Source organism: Vulpes lagopus, chromosome 24, assembly GCF_018345385.1.
Source record: "Vulpes lagopus strain Blue_001 chromosome 24, ASM1834538v1, whole genome shotgun sequence".
Taxonomy (NCBI): Eukaryota; Metazoa; Chordata; class Mammalia; order Carnivora; family Canidae; genus Vulpes; species Vulpes lagopus.
The window spans coordinates 26,067,136-26,091,841 of NC_054847.1; the positions used below are offsets into that span (position 1 = coordinate 26,067,136).

The following is a 24,706-nucleotide window of genomic DNA, read 5'->3' on the forward strand; positions in this document are numbered from 1 at the left end:
CAGGCTTGTGTTCTCTGCAAGCCATGCACAGTGAAGGGAGCAAAATCCTACCATATACCCAAGGGTGGATATTGTGACTTTCCTGTTCTGTATATATTAAAGTCAGAACCCTTAGGTTCATCAATATTCACAGGCTCAAAACTAACAGTAACTCACCCAAAAAGGACCCTATAAGACACACAATAAGGAAGGGCTAGCAAAGCAATAAGAAATGTGGCTCCCAAACAGTATCCATAGCAGAAAATCACAGGATTGCTAAGTGAATCTCTTAAAAGAATTATCTTAAAAAAAAAAAAATTCATGAGAGACACAGAGAAAGAGAGGCAGAGACACAGACAGAGGGAGAAGCAGGCTCCATGCAGGGAGCCCGACATGGGACTCGATCCCGAGTCTTCAGGATCAGGCCCTGGGCTGAAGGTGGCACTAAACCGCTGAGCCACCAGGGCTGCCCTAAAAGAATTATCTTAAACAGTAGTCACAGAGTCCGAATAACCCATATCAGAAAGAAATCAAGATGGAGAACCTTCCAGGCACCAACTCTGAATAAGACTAAAACATTCACAGCTGTAGAAAGAATCCTGAGCTGGAGTGTCACCAAAAGAGAAAAGGAAAAAAAAAAAAAAAATTTAAAGGATAAAAAAGATAAGGGAAAGGCTGAGAAGATATAAGTCAAGTAAAAAGGAGAAAACAAAACAAAACTTTTGAGATGACTTAAAACAAATAATGATCTTGTAGGATATTTTCTCAAAAAATTTATTTTGACATTCACCCCTGAGCATCTACCATTGCCCTGATTGTTAGGAATTCAGCAGTGAACAAGACAGGAGTTTAATTTTGGGAAGGGGAGGAAGGATGCAGGGGGACATATACATCAGCAATCTCATTTCAATACATGATATGAAAGAAATAAGATGATGTGACCGAGGCATAGGAGAATGGCCTACATCTATCTAGTACGTCACAGGGATGTTCACTCCAATTCTCAAAGTTAGTCAGGGTCTTAGGGAATGGAGACTGAGAAAGGACCATAGGGACAGCTAATCCAACCTCTTCATTTCAGAGACGAGGACAGGAGAGCTATTCTGGAAGACAAAGTATCACAACCTCATTATCTCCAAACATCGAAACACATACACCTAGACTGAGTTATGATTTTATGATGCACTCTCTGCCTTGAGAGGAGAAAGACTGAGAACAAGTAACTAAACAGCATTTCTGAAACTTTTAGAAAACTGGCAGATGCTGTGCACTTTGTAACCTTAAGATGTAACACAGAACCACATACTACCCAAATTCTTGGCAGGTTCCATTCTGTTGTTGTTTTCTTTTTTCTTTTTTTTTTCAAATCATTTTTCTCTTCTACAGACAAATTTGATCAATTTCTGCTGTTAAAAAAGGCAGGCAGTGTAGAGACATGATAGCCAACTTCCAAAACGGCCCCCAAATCCTCACCCCATGAAATTCATGACTTTTGTAATTCTTTCTCACTGCCTGAAGTTTGGTTTGAACAAAACCAGAATGCCCTGGAACTGACGGTTTCTTGACTTCTGAGGCTAGGTCCTAAAAAGCATTACAGCTAGCTCCTTGCTCTATTGGATCGCTCATTTGGTAAAGTCAGTTCCACATCATGAGAACAAACAGCTCTATGGAGCAATCCACATAGCTTCTTGCCAAATAGCCAGAATCAACTAAAAAGGCTTACGTGTGAGGCACCATGTAGGTGGATCACCCAGGCTGCTCAAATCTTCAGGTGACTGTTGCCCTGGGTCAATCTTGACTTCAATTTACGGCAGATCAGAGTCAGAACCACCTAGGCTGCTCTCAACCTCTAGCGTGCTCTCTAGCTTCCTCTACAATAGGACCTTCCAAGCTAAAAACTCCATTTCTCAGATGCATTTCCATCACGTAAGGACCCAGATTCAAACAATCAGAAAAATCCATCTGGGACTTAGAAAACAGAAGTGAGTAAGTCAAGGTGCTGACCACCTCCAATGAGATCAAATTTTGCAGTGAAGGCATTTTGTTCTTGTGGGGCTATCAGCTAGGTAGTCTATTAAATGATCTCTCGTATCATGGGTTCCAAATAGCAAGTGAATCTACTAAAATAGTAGAAATGAAGGTTTTCCTTGGCTTGTGCTATTCCTAGCTTTATAGTAATAGTCAAGGTTAATTCCTTGGCACTTTTGGAAATTAAGTAGTGTATAACATATCCCTTTTTGCTTAAACTAGCTAGCTGTCTGCAACTTAAACTAACCGTTGCCTACAACAAAGACCCCACTCTATCATATACAAATTCTCCTGTCTCGTAATGTTTTCACTCCGATTTCGGAATTCACTCTCTTATGTTCCATTACTAATTCCTCTGCCTGTGTACTGAACCCTATTCATTCGTGCCTTTTCTAAAAACTCACTCCATCATTCTCATTTTCCTCTACCTTCAACCTTTTTCTCTCCACTGGCTCCTTCCCCTAGCAACTTCTTTCAGCACTACCAACTACTCTTCCAAGCTTCATAAAACAACAATACAGACCCACTGCCTTCATTTGAACTCCCATGAAGTCTGAACTAGTACACTTTGGCTTCCTAAGCCATCACTCTACTGAAATAGCCATTGCTAGGGTTTGTTAATAATTACCTTTCACTCCTCACTCCGCTAGACTGTGTGGCATTGGGCAGTCTTGCCCACCCTGCTTCCTTGAAACTTCCTCACATTGGTTTCCAAGGTGTCCCCATCTTGCAGTTCTCCTCCAGTCTATAGGATGTGTTCCCTATTTTAACCTGGCTCCTTTTCCAAGAATTCCTTAGAGCTTTACCCTTAGGGTTATTATTATTCTGTCCTTGACTTCAAGATTTCAATTATCATCTATATATCCACTGATCACTCCCAAATCTAAACCTCTCCCATTGCTCTCTTCACACTACAAACTTATCACTTCTGTCGCCTATTAGATACATCTAATTTTATCAATTGTTATAAAATAGCATAAAACCCTCCCTAACCTAAGAGGACAAATTTTAAGGTGGTTTATAGAGTCTAACCGTGTTAATACTGTAACCGCTAGCCACATATGCCTGTTGGACATGGAAATGTGCTATAAGGGGAATATACACAATAGACTTAAAAGACTTAATGGAAAAATAAGAACGTAAAATAGCTCAATAATCTTATATTGGTTACATGTTGAAATGATAATAATTTAGATATATAGGCTTAAATAAAATGTATTAACAAAATTAATTAAACTTATTTCTTTTAATCTGTTTAATGTGGCCACTAGAAAACTTTAAATTATTGCATTACAATTCTATTGAACAGCACTGCTGTACACACACACACACACACACACACACACACACAAACACTATGAAAAAAAAAATACACACTATTCTCAACCAACAAGGGAAGGAAAGAGAATTGATTTTGGTTTTTCTTTATACTCAAATCACCCTCACATTCAAAACTTACTATTTTATCTTGATAGCTTATAGATTCATTCTTAGTATTTAAAACAGAAAGCTATATCCTAGAATGAAAATTTATAAGGTTCCTTAAAATATATACAAATATATTTAAAGTTTTAATGTTAAAAGTGCTAAATTATATCCCATAAAAATCAAATATAATCACAACTATATCATAAAAATACAAATAGCTAACATTTGATAGGCACTATGCAACTGTTATATAATTTAATCATCATATCTCTAAAAGAGATGAAATTGCTACACCCCATTGAACAAAATAAGAAACCTAAAGCAGAAAGAAGTAACTTGCCCAAGGTCATGTTCTTAGGCCACAATCCCGGCAATCTAGCTCTAGATCCCATACTTCCAATCAGTCCCTTTTGCTGACTCGAGAGAAGTAAAATTTAAAAGAAGAAATGGCCTCAGATGGTTCCCAACACTCAAAATTATACACTCAACTAAGATCATGAAAAATAAAAAGTCAAATTAAATAAAACAAATATGAATACAAATATAAAATCTCACAGAAAATGGAAATTTAGAAGTAAAACTAGGTGAGCAGAGGAGACTATACGGTTGTAATAAGGAAAAAAAAAAACACAAAGGAATCTGCTCTGAGCCTAGCACGTGCAAATGAAAATTCCTCAAGAACAAAAAAGCATTACTGTGTGGACATAAAAACAGTAAGGGCTTCAGAAACACCACATGCCCACTAAGGCTACAGAGCAAAGGCAGAACCTGACACATACCCATGGAACCTCCCAGGGACTCACATGCAATTCTGCTTCACAAAATACAGGGGAGTGGGGTTAGGACAGATCTTAAACTAATTTCAATGTTTAAAAAAAAGCTAATAGAAATAATACATGGGGCACCTGGGTGGCTCAGTCAGTTGGGCGTCTGCCTTTGGCTCAGGTCATGATCCCAGGGTCCTGGGATCAAGCCCACATCAGGCACCCCGCTCTGCGGGGAGTTTGCTTCTCCTTCTGCCCCTCACCAACATTCATGCTCTCTCTCCCATTCTCCCTCAAATAGAGAAATAAAATCTTTAAAAAGAAAAGAAGGAAGGACGGACGAACTCCTACCTGGATAAGGCTATATAGCCTATATTTTTAGGTACAGTTTGGCATTTTTAAAAAAACTTCCAAAATACAATGTTCACAAGGTAAGTAGATAAATCAACATATGAACAAAAATAAATAAATAGATAATACAGGTCTACATGTGTCTAGAAATATACACACACACATACACACACACATATACACACACACTGATTACGTGTGTATAAAGAAAGTATTAAGGGACATAAGAGAGAGATGTCATTGCCCTTTTCACTTTTTGAATTTGAATCCAGTAAACACAGTGACTATTCAGAAGTTTTTAAGATAACCTTAAAGTCCAAAATAAAAATAAATAAAAGGATGCTGAATAGGAAAAGGTAAGGAAATCTATTTATTTATGCATATATACCTGTATGCATATATACCTGTATAAATCTATTTATTTATGCATATATACCTATATAGATGCTGAATAGGAAAAGGTAAGGAAATCTATTTATTTATGCATATATACCTGTATAGGTCCTTGATGGAAAAGGGCTGTGGACTTCCAGCCTCAATAAAAGACTTGCATTCCATCTTCACACATCATCATCACCCCCGTTCTCTACACCTCACTATCCACCACCAGAATACACAACACACACCCATGAACAAAGACATTTTAACTGCTACTGATGTTCAAATATTCTGAGAGCCAGAGTCCTTAAAAACATCCAAAAAGGCAGATAAAAGCACTCAAAAAAAGAAAAAAAGAGGATTATAAAAGCTATCAATATAGAAATACATTTTATAATTTCTAAGTTTATTTTCTCCAAAATCCACTTGAAAACCAGAGATGCAAAAGATCGATGCTATAAAGCTTCCCCAAACCTAAAAGTGTAACTATTACACCATTTGCTTTAAACTTACAAACCAGATTACCTGTAATTCCAACCTAAGAGAGCAACCCTCAGTCCTTTTCTTTTGAATGTGAGGATGTTCTGTGACATCTGTCCTCTCACTGACTGGAAGTGATGCAGCAGACTGAGCCAGGGGAATAACCCATTCCTTTCTCCTTGACCAAGTGTCTTCTCTCCCAAAACTCTAAAGCTCTAGAGTCTAGCCTTCCAAAATGATGAGTAAACATCTTTAGTCAGGGATGTAGTAGGCCCTTTCCTTTAAACTTCTTGCTAGTCAGAACTTTCCACAAAATCTACCAAAAAAAAAAAAAAAAAAAAAGGCTCATTTGCCTTAATTCCCTTTGTGTTGCCATCATTCATTGCCTTCATTTTTAATTTAGTGGTATTTTTAGCCAAGTGAAATGAAATACAGTCAGTTTTTCTCAATCTGTCTCAGCTCTACTCTTTATCTTCTGGGACCCAATTCATGTGATCCTTTAACAACTATTTATTTCACACCAAACTAGATATCTCCCTAAAGCTTACCAATCTAGCCTCCAGGCATATTTCTTAAATAAAAGCAGTAGATCTTTGTAAACCTAAAATCTGCATACTAAAGGAACAAATCAACTATCAAAAGACCTAGTAGTATATAGCAGTTGCTCACCTCCAAGCAGAGTTTAAAATTCATTTCAATTTATTATTTTTTTAAAGAAACAGCTATTGACTTTTTCGGTTTGCAAAATACGGTGTTTAATGGCCTAGTTAAATTAGAGGTGATAGTGTGAAGCAAGTGCTTTAAATTGGTAAATTCTAAACCTTTTAATAAAAGTACATCAGTCAGAAGTTTTAATAAGACTCAGCAGGACAGAGAAGAATTAACAGTCTGTAGGTATCAAAAGGGGGTGATAGGCAATGATAACCTTAATCATTTGCATAGGGATTTATAATTTCATTGCTTAAAGGTTAATGAAATTATGTGGTATTTTGCCCACTTTATCCAATAAATGATTTCATGCCTTGGTTTGTATATATTTATCAACTGAATCATATAACAGAATAAATGACTCTTTTACCAATTAATCTACTGCATTTTTACTTATGTACTCCTGAGTGCAAAACTATCATTATCTGTTCCAACCAACAGCCCTAAAGTAAAAACATAAGGTTTCCAACAGCATCTCAGAAAAAAAGAACAAACTCATAATCAGAATTCTAGAAGTACAATAAGTTGCTCAAGTGACTGCTTTCTTAAAAATTAGATGCATTCCTTTTTCTACTTTATACTTTGACTATTGCTAAACAGTTGCTTCCCCCGAATGTTAACATAAAATCTACCCTAGAGATTAATGAAGGTGTTTAGAACACATTATTGTACAGTGAAACTGGATGGAAAAATGCAAACAATACACACAAATAATTAGAATAGGTAAAATAATAAAAGATCCTAGGCTGGAGCAATTGTTTTAAAACATCACAGGGCAAAAACAATACACTACTGTGGCCTTGCATCACTGAGCACCCAGGAGGTGTTCAAGGCCAGCGCTTTGCTTGGTACCTCATTCTAATGGAAAATTGCAGAGTCTAGCTTTAGGCAGGGCCATGTTCCTTACTCTGGCTGCACATTAGAATCACTTGGAGGGTTTACAAAATAATAATAAAACAAAAATTAAAAAGCTGATATTTAGGCCTATAACCATAGATTCTAGTTTCATCAGTAATCTTTAGAAGCTCCCTAAATGATTTCTGATGTCCAGCTAGGGTGAAGAAATAACAGCTATAGAGCAGTGGGTCTCAAGGTATGGGTCCCTGGACCAGCAGCAGCTGGGAACTTGTTAGAAATGCTAATTCTCAGGTCCCATCTCAGACCTATTGAACTGGAAACTGCAGGCTGAGCCTCAGCAATACATATTTTGAGGAGACTTTAGGGAATTCTGATGTACACTAATGTTTGAAAACAATGCTTTATATTTGATCTTAGCCGAAAGGCAGAGGAGGAATTGGAAACTTGCTGCTTAAAAGGAAGAAAAATGTGGGTTTCAATTCTCTCTCCACAATTTACTGGCTATATCTATAACCCTTGGTCAGCTCTCTACACCTTACTTTCCTCACTTGGAAAAAGAAGAGTTGGCTAACGTCCACTAAACATGCTAATAAGCACGTTACATACATTACATAATTTAACCCTTACAATAAGCTTACCATGTAGGTATTAATATCGTTTAAACCCAAAAACTATTAAACTTATCCAAGATTACAAAGGGAGTAAGTAGAATCAGATTTAAGCTCGTTTTTCAAATCCAAAACCATTGCTCTTTCCCTATTTCACAAAATATGCTCACCCCCTCTCCCTCCCTTTCTTCCTTCTTTGCTTCCTTTCTTGTCTTCCCTCCTATCTTCTCTCCTTCCTTCACCCCCGTATGTCTCTCTCCATCTTTCTCACTTTCTTTGCAAGTTTATTTTCCTATAATAAAGCTAGAGATTAACTAGTATGTACAGCTTCACTGAGTGAATACAAAGTAATCTGTCATATGCCAGAAATGAAAAAATTAAAATTTTTAAAATTTAAAAATCATACTAATGAAGTTACAAACTACACGGAGACACACATTTTGCAAAACATAGCAACACATGGCTTAATTCTAAACTGGTGAGTCAAAAACAGAAGTAACTCAGGAGTTCATGAGATTGGAGCTCAGACCAGGGCATGAGGCTGAAGGAAGTGTGGCTTATCCTGAAACACGGTGAAAAGTCTGTCCTGCAACAGGGGTAGAAACAAAGGATACAGAACAGTAGGAAACAAAGCTAAGCAAGCTAACTGGATCCAGACTGTGACTTGGAGTAAAAAGAATTTAGCGTTAGCATAGTAAAACTATAATTTTTTTTTCAGAGTATTTTGGATGCACTGATAATAAAAAGGTAAAGTTAAAGGCAAATCACTGGTACTTATTCTAAAGAGAAAAAAAAAAAAAAAGAAAAATTGACCTATGAGTATACTGAGAGGGGAAGGAAAAAAAAAGGCAGGAGAAAAAGTCATTTCTATTGCTAAAAGTGTTATGAACCACCCTTTACTATAGATAGTATGTTCCAAAGGCCATTCATACACGTTACACACTATTTTCAATCATTCACTAATCCAACCAACACTGACTGATCACATTAGTTAGACACCAAAGGATAAATAGATAAATAAGATACCGACCCAGGGCACATGGAGTATTTATCTAAGAAGCACACTGCCAGATATTTTATGCGACTTCTACATGAGGTGATTAGGAATTCTGAAGGTCACCAGAGACAGACCAATTCTTAGGAATGACTTTTATGAAATTCCTGAAAGTCACTGAGGTATAAGCTAGCCAAAATGTTCCACATACAACAACATGTAAGAGGAACTCTATTCATGCTAGCCCCACAATCATCAGCTCCCAAGCGGAGCTTCCCCAGTTCCATCCCCATTTAGGCTTACTCATGGCTAAGAAAGTCATGCAAATATACAATTTAGAGGTTAAGCTTGTGGACATTTATATCATTCAGGTCATTTTTTTTGCCAACAAACTAATGAACCACTACACTCAGAAACCACTACCCTCACTGGAAGATTCTATGCATGCATTAATGAAGGAAAAGGTGAGGCACAATGGGCTGACTGAGTTCACCAGCAACTCAGGTTTCCAATTCTGTCAATGACAGTTCAGGGCCGTATAAAATCTTCTTTAGCTCACCATAATCTGGCAATTCCATAATGCCTGTTTGTTTCTGAGAACCAATGTAAGAAGCATGTATGTTCACCACAGTATGCTGAAAAGATGCCACAGTTAGTTTTGTTCAGAATACATGTGAACTGAATTTGCTGTATTAGAAATTATAGCATTTTTCATACTAAATATATTTAAGAATCAGTAATGTATCTTAATGAAGTTGTTTATTAATAACTTACATTATCAAAGAACTGAATTCCTGAGTTAAAAGTTACATGAACAGTCACTTGGTAAAACACTAGCTTTTTAAACTTTTATTTCTCTTTCTCTCTCACACACATATACATATACATATACATATATATATATTTTGGTAAAACACCAGGTTTTAACCCACATACTACCTAGGACAAATACAGTGTTGAAATTAAAACAATGGTATGGGGGCACCTGGCTAGCTTAGCAGATGGATCATGCAACTCTTGATCGTGGTCGGGGTCATGAGTTAGAGCACCACACTGACTTTACTTTAAAAGAAAAGAAAAGAAAAAGAAATAGTAAATAAAACAATGGTATGAAAAAACTTCCAAGTGCATTGAGTAATAAATTTCTTTGGCCGCAATATATCCAATTCTTATACACTACTGTATTTTACTAAAATTCAATCACCTGTCATCTTTTTTAATAATATAAACTACATGTGCCAAAGTGGTAGGACTGAAATATTGGGACTTGAGAGTAGTTCAATTTCAATATAAGTGGTTGGTATAAAATCATCTTTTAAAATATTCAGATCCTGCCATCCAGATATCCACATGCGCTTGGATTTATAAGCATTAAAGAACTTGTTTAGATTTACTGAAGCTATACCTGCTGTCAAGAAACCAAAAAGTTGTGAAGGTTGATCAAAAATAACTTTGCCTCAAGTATCATGTTAATGTTTTCCACTAACGTTGTCCTAAAAGTTAACAGTCAATGTAATCCAAAGGTTTCTCGTTATTTCTATATTTAAATCATCACAGGTTTGATCAAGCATGCAAATCCCTTTAGGCTCAGGGTTCCCATCAAAATGTCTTATAGGAACATTAAAAATTGAATGGGCATAAACAACTCCAACAGTGCGGAGCTCATGACAGCATTGCTGTGATCTCCGCGTTTCATGTGCAACAAAACTGGAGAAGTTTGCAAGGGAATATAAGCAACTAATTACTGTCTTTTGCTTGGGGGCAGGTGTGCTGATCTCTACAGGTGTCTTGACTGCGGCTCTCTGCCTACTGCACTGTCTCTTGAAGACACTGACTGTAACAACTTGCTGGAGTCCTGCAAAATATCTCCTACAATCCCAAACTGTGGGGTGTTCGGGAAGAAACATGTTGTGACTTCCTTCATGGCAAAGATACCATGGAGGAGAAACAGCAGTGGAGAGGCTCTGGCAGTTTGTGAAAGAATAGTATAAGGCAGTATAAAAAGTAAAGAATATCAAACTTTATCAATCGCACACATTAAACAAGGACACCAATTTGTCTTAATGAGTACAGAAAGTTTTTCAATGAAAATAGTGTTATTTTGTAAACGGAAAATAAAAAAGAAAAAAACTAAATAATAATCTCCTGTTGATCCATCTTTTTTCATTTATGAAAGATAGTCTCCAATGCTGGGTATGCAATTTAAGAAGGATAAAAAAAAAAAAGATCCGAGAAATTATCCACTAGAAGAAATTAGCAAACAAAATAGTCAGCTGATGATGGGGAGGTATGTATACCATAAACACATGATGTCACTTATAGGATTAATATTCCTTAAGGTCTTTCCCATAATTGTTGAAAAGAAATACACCTAATAATGAATAAACACGTAAATCAGAGACAAATGTCCCCTGGTCTGCTATTTGCTACCTGCATGATCTTGGACCAAAAACTTAACCTTTCTGTTCTTCAATTTCCTCATCTAATGATAAAAAAGACCCACCTCATCAATGATGTTTTTAAGTGAGACAGTGTCAAGGTGAAACAGTATCAAGGTTAACGTTCTTAGGCAATGAGACTGCTCAAAATGAAGAAATGCCTATAAATGATAATATATTTATCAACTATTTTCATCTAAAATTATGTAGTGTTTTTCTTTAACCAAATGAAATCAAGACAATATTTCAAATCATCATTAATATGAAGCATCAACTGTGTAACCAAAACATCACTGGTCTAAGAAAAAATAACAAAAGCAAGAGTTAAAAATGTTTCAGACTATTCTCAAAGGCACCAAAAGGGAAGAAGATTTTAAAGCAAAATATGTACAAGTACACAAACACAACACAGTAATTTCAAAATTAAGAATGATTAGGCCCATGGGAATGATCAGAATATAACTGAAGTAATATCCCTCCCACTCTGAGCAGACTATTACATCAGAGTCTTATTTCTTCAAATCTAGACAATGCAATAACCTCTATTCTCTGTTTTAATTTGTCTTTCATCCTCCAGTTTTCAATGTCATCCCAACTACCATGAATATTAAGAACTGACCTGTTGAGCTTTCTTTAACAGAAACCTAATTATCTTGCTCTGGTACCCACAGACTTATTCTAGGGGAGGCAGGCACATAGAAAATAAATGAAGTGTGTGTGTGTGTGTGTGTGTGTGTGTGTGCACAAGCATGCATGAGCATGCACATACACACATATGCATGTGTGTGCATGCACAAAGGACTAAGAGAGGATAAAACATAGGTCAATTCATTTTGCCTACCATAAGTCAAGGAAAGCTTCATACAGCTGACAACAGCTGGGTGAAAGAGTGCCTACAAAATAAATTCAAAGATCCAGGTGATGAGCCATCTATTACCAAGCCTCAATCTACATTGTTTCAACTCTGTATCACACTCTTTTCAAGGATCTAGATGTCCTCATTCTCTAAAGTATTGGACACTCTGCTGTCTGGCCAGTCCCTCCGCTTTGAATCCCTTTTTCATCTTCCCCATCTTTAAAAGCCTTAAAAATTTTAAATACATGATACCTATGCATTCGGCTTCCAATTTTTTTTCAAGGGAGGGAGAGGCAAAGGGAGAGGGGGAGAGAGAATCTTAAGCAGGCTCCACACTCAGCACATAACCTGACATGGGGCTCAATCTCACAACCCTGAGATTGTATCCTAAGCCAAAATCAAGAGTCAGACGCTTAACCAAATAAGCCACCCAGACAGCCCTCTACATATTTTTTAATACAGTTAACAATCAGTGGTATCCCAACCAACATGAATGTTCAGAACTGAGAAAGACAATGTTAATTCCTTCAAAACTTTGGAAGGAAAGTGATTTGCGATGTAAAACGTATTTAGGCAAAAGTATCAATCAAGTGAGAAAATTAAAAATAGATATTTTTCTCTCACATAATCTTTCTCAGAAAACTACTACAGGATATATACCACAACCATGTAAGATTAAGACAAGAAAGAAGACAAGATGAGGTTCAGGAAAAGCCAAAAGGAGCTCCTAGTTTAACAGCAAAGAAAAAGCTCAAGAAGAGAGCAGATCTAGAAAATGAGATGGATTGACAATAGAATTCTCTTGGAAAAATATATTCAAGAAAAAAATTGAAAGAAATTATCTGATGTGCTTCATTTTATGGGAAATCAAAGAAGCTCCTAGGAGATACAGAAAGAAATAACAGTAACAAAGAAACTAAGAGAAAACACACACACACACACACACACACAAACACAAACAAAAACCTGGCATTACTAACTTCATTAAAAACAAAAAATCAGAAGTGAACATTTTCATCACAGCTCATTACAACGTTCAGTTATAAATATCAGCATAGTATAATAATGTAACACTAAAAATGAGTTAGCCAAAAGTTGTAACCCAACAATCTTGAGAATATGGCAGTGAAAGGTGAAAAATCCTCAAAGACCATAATATAAAGTTAACAAACCATATCTAAAATAAATGAATCAAAACAAAAATATGTATCTGTAATAAAGCAATATGCAGATATATAATAACCAAAAGAAACAGATAAAGGCTTAAAAATGGTTGCCTCTAGAGAAAAGAATTGGAAAGAATGGGTAAGAAACCACTGTATTTCCCTATCGGTCTTTTACAACAATTAGAATTTTAGACTGGGTAAATGTTATTAGCTTAACTAAATAGGAAGTAATTTAAGGACAAGAACCAGCCAAGTTCACAAGAATAATTTTGACAGTATTTTTCATAATAATAAAAGGCAGAAAAAATCTAAGTCTTCAATAAGTCAGTGGTTAAATAAATTACATTATATCTGTGCATTAGTCAAATTACTAGTCATTTAAAATTATACTGCAGAAAAATATTTAATGACACAGGAAAATATTCAAAACAAAAAATAACAATTCAAAATACAGATAAGAAATTAAAAAATTAGGCACAACTGGGTGGCTCAATGGTTGAGAGTCTGCCTTCGGCTCAGGTCATGATGCCAGGGTCCTGGGATCAAGTCCCGCATCAGGCTCCCCGCGGAAAGCCTACTTCTCCTTCTGCCTATGTCTCTGCCTCTCTCTGTGTGTCTCTAATGAATAAATAAATAAGATCTTTTTTAAAAATCTAAAAATGAAATACCTATGGAATACCTATGAAAATACCAAAATAGAAATAGCTATGAAAATACTAATGGTAATTTTAGAATTTTTTTCTCAATACTTCTCTGATTTTCCAAATTTCCTAAAATAAATAGCAACTTTGTAAATGAGAGGAAAAAAAAACCCACAACTACAAACTTTAATAGAACTCATCATTCCATTTTAAATAGTGTCATTCATGACGCCTTCTCTGACCTTCGAGCCAGAATTTTTCCCTCCCCCTGTACTTTCTATGTGCGACCCTTAGAAAGTTAATGCAGCTTCCTTTGTAATACAGGTAATTATTTATGTCTGTTCTCCCACTGGATTTAACCTGCTGAAGAGAGGACCAAGTGTAAGCCATCACAGTATAGGTTGAATGGAATATACGTAGGCTTCTCAAGACAATCCCCCTAAAAAGAGGAAACCCTAAAAATGATCTGAGCATTCCTTTAAAAAAAAGAACTGATAGACTACTTTTCATAAAAATAATAATCATATAAAGTATAAGTTCTCAGGTTGGTTGCTCTTATCACAATGCTGTTTACTCCCCTCTCTCACATACACTGTCTCTCGAATTGACTTCAGAAGCATGTTTTGTTTTGTTTTGTCTGAAGGCTTCGGTGAGGCAGTGTTTAAATGTAGATCTTCAGGATTTCTTAATAGATCCATATTTATCACTCCAAAATGCCAATTACTTAAGAATTTGATTAGAACATCAGTTACCCAAGTGTTACTATAATAAATTAAAATTAGGATTATTTGTCTTTGTGTGAGTATAGGGTTTCCAAATTAAGCAGAAATTTAAATATGTTTGGTGGAGCAAATATGAAAAAACATTTCATAGGGCTTGGCTTTTATTTAGAACTAGTTTCAAAATGACTAATAAATGAAGCAGCACAAATTCTACATACAAAAACCTTTCTGTGTAAAACCAGAAATTCCACTCGTTCTGTTACGCAAAGGATTTTTAACTTTGTCCTATATAAAGGAGTCAACATCCAGTACATTTGATAAAAAGTCATAAAAGGGTTCTAATATTTCATCCTGGTAGAACTATTTTCTCCATGAGATCAACCACTACTTTTCAGCATGCTTTTAGAATAGGCTACGTATGAGTAAGAGGAGACACAAAGAACAGAATGTTATGAAGTAAAGAGCTATTTTATCCACCCTCACTCTCCCATCCCCAGAGGTCTGAGCAAGAGGGCATAAGGACAAGGCAAATGGCCTTCTACAGAGCAACGTTAAACTGTCCATTGAGTAACAACTGCGGAATAAGGAAGGAGTTAAATTCTAATGACAAAAGAATCTGTAGTCTTTCATCTCTTAAAGTATCAACTTTAAAAAAAGCAAGTTTAACTACAAAAAGATAAAGGATAATTCACAAAATAATGGGCCATGAGTTTATTTTATATATTCAGTTATATGCAATAAAGATATGTTATTACAGAGAGGACACAAGCCAAAAAACTTAAAACCAAAAGTTATATGAATAATACCAATTGAACTTTATTTGAGCATCTCAAAAATCCTAATGTAACAAAACATTATACAAAAAAATCGATTTACCATCAATTTTCAAGAGCGTATCTTCTGCATTAAGCAAAACACACTGCTAAGAATTCCAGAAAAGGCAGATCAGTCTACAATACAGAAAATAGACCACAGTTGCCTGAGATGGGAGGGGAGGGCTTATTGGAGGGGGTTGACTTCATGAGGACAGAAGGGAACTTTCTGGTTGATAGAAATGTTCTAATAATTGTGGTTATACTTACACAGCTATATGCTTTTGTCAAAACTCATCATATTGCCCACTTAAAATGTGTACAGTTTATTGTAAGTAAATTATACCTAAATAAAATTGATAAAAAAATACACTCAAAACAGTTGATTATGGCTGACAATCATTCCAATTACGTAAAGACTTTTATTGTAAATTTACTGTGTTTCTGACACACAAGGTCAAAGATACCATGAGTAAAAACTAGCTGAGTGACAGCATTAGTTTACAGTTACCAGTCATAATAACTTATTACTGACCTCAAAACACTTCCACCCACACTGTACTCACTACATATTACTTTATATTACTGGTTAGGTTTTTTTTTTTTTTTCTCCTGAATTAAGGTTGAGGAAATAAAAAAGTGTCATGTATTTAGCAGTATCCTCCAAGATCTATCTCAGTTCTTTTTATTAAAGTGTTTACACCATGAAATATTTCAGACAAGTAATTATCATTTCTTTCTTAATACTAAGAAAGCAACAAGTTTTTGAAAAAATATAAGAACAGCTATCTTGATTTCTCACACTGTAGAGTGATACTTTAGAAGATTAATACTTGCGTTGGTGGTATAGTGGTGAGCATAGCTGCCTTCCAGAAGATTAATACTTTTCAAAAGTATATTTAAATATTTCATATTTGAAAAAGTAAAATTATTTAGTAAGTTTTAAATAGCCAATATGAACTTACAAAAAAATCTACTGAATGAAAGTAAATTTTTTATAGTGGGAATATTATCATTTTATTTCTTTCCATTGTTTGCAGTATTTCCATAATATACAAATTTTACTAAAATGGTTATCAATAATGTATCAATTTTAAAAAAATAACATGACATATCTCAAATAGAAATTGGTTTAAGATAACTTACTTCACAAATCTTAACAAAAACCACTTAAACAGTTTGCTAATTATTATTTTAAAAATTAATTTCACAGTAACACAGTAATCAAGACAGTGTAGTACTGGCGAAAGAACAGACAAATAGATCAAAGGAACAGAATAGAGAGCACAGAAATAGATCTACACAAATACAGTCAGCTGATTTTTGACAAAGGAACAAAGGCAATTCAAATAAAGATAGATTTTTCAACAGATGGTGATGGAACAACTGGACATCTATATGCAAAAAACATGAATCTAGACACAGACCTTATACAGTTCACATAAAATAACTCAAAATAGATCACAGATCTAAGTGTAAAATGTAAAACTATATGATAGCTAAAAGATAGTATAGGAGAAAATTTAGATGACCTTGGTTTGGCCATGATTTTTTAGATACAACAACAAAGGTATAATCCTGGGATAGGGCAAGGGGGCAGGAGTTATTAAGTTGAACTTCATTAAAATTAAATACTTCTGCTCTTCAAAAAGCATTGTTAGGAAAATAAGAAGACAACCCACGAACTGGAAGAAAATATTTGCAAAGGACATATCTGATAAAGGGCTCATTCAAAGTATACAAAGAACTCCCCAAACTCAACAATAAGTAAACAAATTATCATAAAAATAAGCAAAAGTTCTCAACAGATATCTCACCAAAGATGCTATACAGATGACAGATAAACATATGAAAATGCTCAGTATCATATGTCATTAGGGAATTGTAAATTAAAACAACAACAAAATACCATCACACATATCTTTGAAAGGCTAAAATCCAAAACACTGACACCACCAAATACACAAGGATGTGGAGCAATAGGAACTCTCACTCATTTTCATTGGGATTACAAAATGATACAGCCACTTTGGAACACTGGCAATTCCTTACAAAGTGAAAGCTAAACGTACTCTTACCATACAACCCAGCAATTACACCCCATAGTATTCATTTAAATGAATTGAAAACTTAAATCCACAAAAAGCTGCACATAAATGTGTATAGCAGCATTACTCAGAATTGCGAAAACTTGGAAACAGCCAAAATGTCCTTAAAAAGGTGGCTGGATAAACAAACTGTGGTATGTCACACAATGGAATATTATGCAGCCCTAAAAAGAAATAAGCTATCAAGCCATGAAAAGGTACATTCATTGCCAACAGAAGTCAATAACAAAGCTATATACTATATAATTCCAATTATGAGACATTCTAGAAAAGACAAAACTATGGAGACAATAAAAAGATCAGTGGTTAACCAGGGTTCTATAGAAGAGAGGGAGGGAGGAAGGGAGGCATGAAAAGGTGAATCACAGGGAAAACTGAGGACTTTTGTTGATAATGACAGGCAGTGTTGGCTCATGGATTGCAACAAATGTACCACTCTGGCAGGGATTTGTTGGTGGGGGAGGTTCTGGAGGTGAGGCATTCTTTATTTTCTATTCAAGTTTGCTGAGAACCTAAAACTATTCTAAAAATCCGAATCTATTAATTACTTTTTAATTAATTACATAAGAAATTTCTTTCCACAATAAGGTCCAGATCTTGTGTGTACAGTTTAATATGTAAATGTAATGCAATGGCTTGCCCGCTCATATAACCTAAAGGATCCACTTTTTCTTTAAACCATATCAGATCCTTTCAAAAGTATCTTTCTTCAAAGAAGTTTATGGGTTTTGCTTTAATGAGAAATTCAACAAGCTTCTCATATCGAGAAGCAATTCTTATTGTCAAAATCTTAAGCTTTACAATAATAGCTTCACTTTTACAATGATGGTTTCAAAGGGTTATGCCCTCAGTGCCAAGAAAGAAATGTTCACCAATATGTGTCAACTTTAGGGTTTTACCATATGATACACAATTGATTTCTTCATTCAATCTCTTGGCTTTTATTGCTTTCCTTTCCCAATATATGAAAAAATTCATGTTTACAAGCATTTACAAAAATATATATTAAGAAGTTAATAGCTCAAAAGAAATGTACTAAATATGAACAAGTTTAATTTAGACATCTAATTTTAAATCTTAATATTTTCTACAAAACCACCCAAAATTCTTGATGATGATATTTTTAAAGTTTGACTAAGAGCTGGGTCATTTAAAAAACAAAAAAAAAATTTATAAAGGGAAGGTGAGTAAAAGAACATAAAAAGTCAGCAACATAATCCTGTTTGAGAAATGGTATAGTCTTAATATCTTCAAAGATACGATAATTTAGGGGATCTATAGAAAGTAAAGCCAAGAGTTAAAAGTATACAAAAAATATACAAAAAGACATTAAAGCTATCTTGGTCACAGACTTCTTGATAGCTGAAATTAGCTTTCAAAAAATTCAAATCAATTTTTTAGTGACTACATATATTTTTCTTATTTTTATTTACTCTTTTTAGCAACTATATATTCTATGTGATGTTCTATGACACTTCCCTGCCTCCAATGGACTTACAGTCTCAATGAGAAGATAAAATGGACACAAAAGAAATTAGTATTAGTCACAAGTGGTAAATGATTAGTAGAGAGAAGCATGGGAAATAAAAATTATGGTTACCTCTAACCTTAATAATTTTAGATAATGCAAAGAAAAGAAACAATTCCTTTTGGATACAAATTGTGAGGTATTATGAATATCCAGATGAGTCAATGCCAAGCTGCTAACCTGAAAATTATTAGAATATGAAATTATAGATGTTAACTAAACTTACTGTGGTAATTATTTCATAATATATACAATTCAAGTCACCCTAAGCGTCTACAGTGCTGTATATCAATTATATCTCAATAAAACCGAAAGAAACCACACACAAAAATCTTTAGAAGAGAGGTGAAGATTAAAGACATAGGTTTAGATGAAGTCACTCGAAAAGAGAAAATTATGCTAGAGAAAATAGACTAAAAGCAGGGCTTTGGAAAAGCTCCTAATTTTAGGGTAGGTAGCTAAAGAGTGGAAGAGGTTAGAGGAGCGAGGTGGAGTGGTGGGAAGAGGGAGAGCCTATGAGCCAACAGAGGCAGTTAAAAAACTAAAAAACATGACACCAGGAAGACACTGCTATGGCTATGTAGTCTACTGCAGAAACAAACTAAAAAAAAAAAAAAAAAAAAAAACTAAAAGAACAAAAAATAATGAACACCTCATCATCAATGAAACAAAGTCACAGCCACAACCACAAACCACAAACTATCATAAAAAACGAATCACTATATTAGGTGATATCTGGAATCAAAATGAGGAGTAATGCTGAGAACCAAACCACACCTTTTTAGATCTCTGGCAGAAAAGAGATTTCCCTAAACATGGAACAGTAAAGCCCACTGAAACTCTGCTTAGGGTAATAATGCTTCAGCATCCACCTAGGATAAGACAGATTTCTCCAAAAAATCATGTCTACAACCACAATAGGACGGAGGAAAACCCAACAAGGTTATGCATTGCCAATGATCAAGCTTCTTTGCACAGAGAGGCTGCCAAGTGGAGATGAAAAAGGGAAATAGCAATCACCAAACCATTTATTACAGAGATTCCTGTGACTCACAGGACTACAGAATCACAGTGACCTTTATAGTACTGCAAATAGAGGTGAGATATGTCCCCAGAGCATCTGACACACACACATTTTTTTTTTCAGGCAATACCTGTTCTTAATGGAATTAAACCTACTAAAAACTGAGTAAGAACCAAAAAAGAATCAGCAAAGAATTTATACAGAACTACCAAAGATGGGTGAAAGGAAATAGGGAAATGACAGCTAAAGAAATGTCACTGTCTTAGAAAATAGGGGAAGAACTTACAAATTATTTTTCTACAGTCTCAAAAAAAAATTAGAGACTATGAGGAACTTCAAAAAAAGGCTCAAAGAAAAGATAATGAAAAGCAAATTCATAGGGTAATGAAAAAGCGGGAGATTAAACACACACACACACACACACACACACACACACACACACAGATTAAAGTCATAAAAGAAAGAACAAAAAAAACCCAAAACACTCAGTACTGAAACAGGAAAAGAGAAGACAAGTATGAAAACAAACAAAAACAAACCACGCAAAGTGGAATTTTCTTAAAAGATATATAAAAAATGAGATGATCAATATAAAAGGAAAAAAAGACCAGCCTATGCACACTTGACATTCTTGATAAAAGAGAGAGAGAGAGAGAGAGAGAGAGAGAGAGAGAGAGAGAACAAATAACAGGAAAAAAATGATATAATAGAAGAAAAATTTTTCTTGGATTAAAACAAAATACATAAAATAAGAAACTGTTCCTGGGGCTCCTGGATGAAGCAGTCCATTAAGTGTCCTACTGGGTTTTGACTCAGGTGGTGGTATAGAGCTGCACATTGGGCTCCACACTCAGCACGGAGTCTCCTTTGAGATATTCTCTAACCCTCCCCCTGAGCTCTGTCTGAAATAAATAAATAAATCTTTTTAGAATGAATGAATGAATGAATGAATAAATAAATAAATAAATTCTAGAAAAACTGGATTTCAAACAATAATACTAAGACATATTTCTATGAGGTTACAGATCTTAAGAGAAAGAATATATAAATATAAATGCTGTGGGCATATAGGCAGAAATATCAAGATTGGCCTTAGACTTTTCTATAGCAGTATTCACCATTATCTGGGGATGAGAGAACAAAATCTTCAGAGTTCTAAGGGGAAAATATAATACCCAATCATACAGTACCCAAATTGTCCATAAAGCATAAAAGCAACCTACGAACACTTTCAAATATTCAATTATTCAAGAAATAGAGCAACTATGAGTTCCTCTTATAAAACACACACATACACACACAAACACACACATATCCCTGATAACGAAATTCAGCCAGCCAAGAAATGAATCAAAATAAAGAACTAGTGAATGGAAATACGGAGATGTGTTAATATAAATAAGGACTAGATTTATTTTTACAGGATGGAGACATAGCAGGTCCTTTGTCCTCTAATTGAGTGGGTCTTTACAAAGAAAATCGATATTAACAGAGTATGATTAAAATATATAGCTGCTTTAACACCATTCTCCCATTATCAAATGAAAAAAAAGAATAAAAGAGATACAACATATTCTAATAGGAAAAATCGGGGGAAATTTTTCTACGGATGCCTGAAAGAAACTGAGTCCTTTCATTTCAGGTCTTCCAGAAATAGGACTACAGAGTGGACCTCAGCAGGTGTACTAAAAGTGACAAGTATGACAGCCTCAGAATGCCCTGTGGGATGGCCTCTGGATCCCTACATTTATAGAACCCACTGGATTTCATACTGGTTCTTTTTTGTGAATGACCAGATATTCCAAGGTTTTGCTGGGACACATATAATCCCCCAATCTTCTTAAATACACAACTAAAAGAAAATAATGCTCTCACATTTAAACTAAATTAGCAATCTATTATTTTATAATCAAGTTGCATAAGCCAAAACTTTACTCCATAGAACTTTACAGGATTCAGTTTCTCAATCTACTGACCAAAGACATTTATTCTCCTAAAAAAAAAAAAAAAAAAAGGTACTTATTTGGAGGCATCAGTTCCCAATAATGGAATTCCTGAAGGACCACTTCCCAAAATAATTCACAGTGAACAAAGAGCACGTAGTAAGCACTGAATGCTTTTAAATATAAAGGTAAAACTTAATAGCTGTGAAAAATTCTTACAAAATAGAATGCCAAGTGTTACACAACTTGACAAAATATAAATTTAATATAACTACTAAAAATTAAGAGGTAGAAAAAAGGAAATATGTTAATCTCTTACTTTCCATTGCAAGAAATAAACTGATGGAATAATATACAGTAAAAATTTAATTATCCTGATCTCTTAAGATTTTTCCTTTTTATCTCAACTTCAGTGAAATCACTTAGAAATTTCTTATTATAAAGGACCACTTACTTAAGAACCAAAATTCCTCTGGTTTTACTTTGATATCTTTTACTTCTGTTAAAATCAAGTAATATTATTTTTTTAAAACAAAAATAGTAAAGTAGGATGATTCTATCCTTATAATTTTTTCTCTCATTTCTGTCTATAAATATGTCTGTATGTATGTGGGTATGTGCCTATGTGGTATGCATGCAAAGAATAAAGAAAAAAATGTCCGAAATGATGTTTCAAATTATAATGATTATTTATGTGTAGTAGAATTAGGGTTTTTTCTTTAATTTCTTCATCACTATTATAAGGAGTGTTTATATAGTGAGTTCATAATCATTTAATGCAAATCTATATTTTAAGAACCTGGCAGGGCGGGCAGCCTGGATGGCTCAGCGGTTTAGCGCTGCCTTCAGCCCAGGGCATGATCCTAGAGTCCCAGGATCGAGTCCCACATTGGGCTCCCTGCATGGGGCCTGCTTCTCCCTCTGCCTGTGTCTCTGCCTCTCTCTCTCTCTCTCTCTCTCTGTCTCTCTGTCTCTCATGAATAAATAAATAAAATCTTAAAAAAAAAAAAAAAAAAAAAGAACCTGGCAGGGCAACATCATAGAAATCATGAATCTGACCCAGGATAGAAAATCATATATGCCCCCATGTATTTCTGTATTTATTCAGTCATTTATTTACTCATTTTCAACCAGTAACTGTCTAGTGCCCCATCTGCAGAAGAAATAAAGACATCAAACTGTCTTACATATCTTAAAATGCCATCACATACTTAAAAATAGGAAGTTCGTACAGACCTACCTCAGAGATAATGTGGATTTGGTTCCAAACCACCTCAATATTGCAAATATCATAATAAAGTGAGTCAAATAATTATTTTGGTTTCCCAGTGCATATAAAAGTTATGTTTACACTATACTATAGTCTACTAATTGTACAATATAGCATTATGTCTAAAAAAAGTATATATCTTAATTAAAAATACTTTATTGCTAAAAAATGCTAACCGTCATCTGAATTTTCAGTGAGCCATAGTCACTGGTCACAGTTCACCATAACAAATATAACAATAAAAAAGTTTGAAATATTGTGAGAATTACCAAAATGTGACACAGAGACATGAAATGAACAAACATTGTTGGAAAAGTGGCACCAATGAAGGGTGGCCACAAACTTCAATTTGTAAAAAAAAAAAAACAAAAAAAAAAAAAACCACAGTATCTGTGAAGCACAATAAGACAATTTATTATGCACTAGATATTAGATATTATAAAGTATATATAAAACATCATGTTCTAATAAAATGGACTGATATGAAATTTAAAGCCTGAAAGAATAAAACACAACCCAAATACCCCTAACAAAATTTTAATTTATTCTTAGTGGATACTATACAAATTTTTTTTGCAATACAGCAGTTGTGACTTTTTGTAAAAAATGGGGTCATCTTATTACAACCTTTAATTAAACAAAAAGCAAAATCTAAATAAATAAAAATGGCATCTCAATATAGTGGCAGAGAGTTTAAGCACTTCTACTTAGAAAAGGGATTATACTTCTCATGCTAGGGAAAACTATTCTTTATTACTGTTTTCTTGTCATCCAATGCCTTCCACTTCAGGATATTCCCTTGAGTTACCACCCTCTGTATGGGCTACCAGTCTAATGGACTTTTTGGCATAAAGGGGACATTCTAATGCCCTCTTAGCATATTTTTCCCTTTGAACACATTTAATCAAATGCCACAGCTCTAATTCCTCATCTTGCAACTGTGTTGGTTCTTTTTAAGAAACAATCCATAAGAATTTAACTAAACAAGCAAAGTGATAGAAATCACCAGATTGTAGTAAACTATTTTCCAGAAACATTTTACATTTTGAGGGAAGGTAAGTAAATGTTTTAATAAAAAACAATCATTGGCAAAACGTAAAAGAAGATTATATTCAAAAATATGTACACTGATTCGCACCCTTGGTTTACATCTGTTTTTGTTCTTAAATGGGGGAAAGCCCAGAGAACACCTCTTTGAAAAGGTTAAAAATAACTTCCCCCAGGTGCTCTTTGAAACCCACATATATGACATTTCTTGGCTGAGTCTCCACATATGCCTTGCAAAAAAGTGGTAAACATCTCAAAGATGATGCAAACTGCAGGTACGCAAAAGGAAATGCTAAAAAGTGTACTATTTATACAGTGTTGAAAGCTCTTAGGGAGATGATTCAAAAGCATTTTAAAATCATTCTTTGAAACTTGAAGTAAGTGCATGTAGCACCAAAACACAGATTTTATAAATATGAATGATGAACTTTACGTAAGTTATGAATTGCATATATCTCGCCATTTTGCAAAAGTGTTTTATGGAAGACAACTAATGTGGTTATGCATCACTTTCATTTTATTTTTTGTCCCATTGTGTCTCATACCAACATAGAAGAATTTGGGCAGGGGAAGAA

The 24,706-nt window shown here is 34.6% G+C and overlaps 1 protein-coding gene across 13 annotated transcripts in view; it reads right to left on the reverse strand.

Moving 5' to 3' along the window:
• GTDC1 (glycosyltransferase like domain containing 1) overlaps window positions 1–24,706 on the reverse strand; it is a 387,156-nt gene that overhangs the window by 290,209 nt on the left and 72,241 nt on the right. The window lies entirely within an intron of this gene.